Genomic DNA, 3,258 nt, shown 5'->3' with positions numbered 1-3,258 from the left:
AGCCTTTTTTCTGTCCTGGCACCGAAGTGGTGGAACGAACTTCCCCTCTTCAGCTCAAAGCTGGGGGGGCTTTATTTCCCTCTAGCCCACGTCTGGCATTATAGGCAGCATGGTGCCAATAGGGTCATTATCATCTCCTCCAGAGGGTCCTATTCTATTGGCAGTGCTTCTCCACAGGGACTAGACACGCTGGGATATTCAGCGTGTGCTATTTAATATTTCAGTGTAATATCTTTCCATGGGGCCCAAAATCTCTGGGAGCGCCTCTGCCCCTTCTAATGTCCATGCAGGTCTGGGTGTCGATGCAGGTCTGCCTTTGTTTGGGAGCCTTGTTCTGGGCCCTAGAGAAGAGACAAGTCCAGTTAGTGGGGGAGTCTGAGGGAGAGTCTGAGGGAGAATAAGAAGGGGCTGTTCCACAGAGGGCTGCACATTCCTCTGCCTCTGTGTTGGAGTTCATATTTCTCGTCTTCCTCCTCTTTCTTTGCTATTCTGAATTCCAGCCCGTCTTAGCATAGCGCTTACCACTGAATCACTTCAGGCTTGACCTCTGACTCTGCTCTGATCCAGGCCCAACTTGCAGAAGAGCAGCGTGAGAGAGAGAGAGAGGAGACAGAGAGCAGCCAGCTCGAGGCACTTCTATAAAAGTGCAGCAGTTACATCCAACCCATCTCCATCTGGAGAGTTTTACAGGCGAAACACTGGTGGAGTGGAGGTAGAGAGCGAGAGAGTATCCCAGAGAGAGCGGGAGAGGCAGAGAGAGAGCAGCACTCTATAAATTTCCCGTATCTGTCCTGTTAGTGAGGCATGGCTATAACACTGGATCATGTGGACTTGTTTATGAATGTGTGTGTGTGTGTGTGTGTACTGCGGGAGTGGTAAGAGCTTTGATTTCATAAAAATTAAAAATCCTCTTAGCATAAGTAGACTCTTAAATGGCCAAGCGAGCATCGCACTGAACGCACTTTATCTACCAGTTCAGATGATCTCAACTCTGAAATGCTTTTAGGAATCTGGGAAAGATTTTATTAAGTCATTTTATGGATTTTTATGAAGACATTATTAGCTCCTTGGGGTTTAAGACGGCAGTAACATCAGGCTCCTGCAGATGGTGCTGCATGAAGATGATGGGGCTATGAATATCTGTGGGGTGTGTGATGGGACTCATAGATTGAGAAGAGTGCAAGACAGTGCAGTGAGGGTCTCGTTGGATGTGTGGAAATAATTGGCTAAAAGGAGTGACTGCATTTGGGCGTGGCCGAAGAACATAATGTTTGGGAAGTGGCTGAATCTGCAGGTTTATGGAAGCTTACGGTCATACAGGTCTACCAGCAGTGGCAGAAATGTGAGCAGAATGTGGGTAAAGGCCTCTTGCAAGCCACTCAGCTCTATATGTTGACGGTCTGCAGTTCCCTGCAGAGTATTCTTTCAGAAACTGGTGGTGAAGAACATGCGCTGACTTCTAGAAGCAGTTTTTGCTTGGAAGCGAAGCGATTTTCATTCTCAAGCCACGAAACACACTGACGGTCCATGTCAGTCAGGTTCATCTTTCGGCCTTCCTGTAGACTGGGATTACTGCCACTGCTGGTAGATCCATATGACCGTAAGCTTTCATACGCCTGCAGTTTCAGCTACTTACTTATCTTTGACATGACCAAATGCAGTCCCTTCTTTTAGCCAATCAAATCACTGCTTTGAGACCCATTTTCCACACCTCCAACTATACACTCACTGCACTGGACTCTTCTCACAGTATGAGTCCCGTCACACCCTAGGTATTTATAGCCAGATCATTCTCATTCAGCGCCATCTACAGGAGTCTGAAACCATGGTTCTCCATCATTGTGTTCTTTCAAACATCTCCAAAGTTCTCTTCATGGAGTCTAGTGTTATTTAGAGTTCTTCTCAGATCAACACCTGGTTTGGTGGTAAATCAGGGCTTAATGATGGTAAATCAGGTGAGCTGCTGCTGCTGCTGCTGCTGGAGTTGAACACATCCTCCACGCTGTGCTGGCTGGACTGGGGGTGTCCAGGAGAAACCTGGAGGAACCGAGCTCTTTTCTTCACTACTTTCTTCAGAATGAGAAGCTCTTTATTCTTTTTACTGGATTTATGTTCAGCTGCATCTGTTCTGATGGGATCTGGTGGAGATATGTTGCTTTGTATGTTACTAGCTTTTCCACTGGGTGGCAGCATTGATCCAAACTTGAACTCAAGTTAGTTCCAGTTCCACAAAACAGAGCCCTTTCTTCCTCTTACTGCTTCTACTTCTGCATCTTTTTTTAAGTGTTTTCTTCTGATCACACATAACACATGTTTAGTCACAGTTCTGAGGCAGAACATCTGGAGAGGCCTCCACAGCAGCATTTGTGGCTGTTTTTTCAGATTTGCTGAGGAAGGGAATTGGGGAAGTTAAGTGAGCAGCAGAGAAAGGGGTTATTTGACTGATAGTGAAACCCTATGTGTTGCCATGTAGAACCACCTAGAACTTGTTCTTTAAGATGTCATGGTTCTTCACAAATCAGCCATAACATTAGCACCGCCTGTCTAATACTAAGTAGATCCCTCTCTGTGCCACCACAGCAGATTTTGAGCATTCAGGGGAGGGACTCCACAAGACCTCTGAAGGCATCCTGTGGTGTCTGGCACCAAGGCAGCAGTTAGCAGCAGGTCCTTGAAGTCCTGTAAGGTGTGAGATGGGGCCTCCATAGATCACATCAGTGAGCCTTCATGCCCATGATCCTGCCGTTGCTTCACCGGGTGTCCATTTTCGGAGCAGGTTTAGTAGGTACTGGCCACTGCATACCAGATAAGCACCACAACACCGACCTGGTGTTTTGGAGATGTTCTGACCCTCCCGTTGTCTAGCATTCAGAGTTTGGCCCTTTGATGTGGCGATGTTTGGACTCGACCCCTGTCTCCATCTGTTTGTCCACTGGTGACGGTCAGGCTGGTGTACTTATTGATCTCTAATTCTGAGGCAGTGGTGGCTCAGCAGTTAGAGCTCCGGGCTATTGATGACAGGGTTGTGGGTTTGATACCCAGGCTCGGCAAGCTGCCACTGTTGAGCAACCCTTGAGCAAAGTCCTTCACCCTTAGTGCTCCCTGGGTACTGTTCAGCTATGGCTGAACAAGTGCTCACTAGAGTGTGGGTGTTCACTGCACGGACGGGCCAACACAAATAGTCAATATGGGTGTCTTTGTCTATTCCAGGAAACAGCTGCCAGAACAATTAAAAAACATTTTTATTTTCCAACAATA

Source organism: Salminus brasiliensis, chromosome 7 (assembly GCF_030463535.1).
Source record: "Salminus brasiliensis chromosome 7, fSalBra1.hap2, whole genome shotgun sequence".
In the NCBI taxonomy this organism is placed as follows: Eukaryota; Metazoa; Chordata; class Actinopteri; order Characiformes; family Bryconidae; genus Salminus; species Salminus brasiliensis.
The sequence above is the reverse complement of the archived record's forward strand: the minus strand, read 5'-3'. Positions refer to the sequence as shown.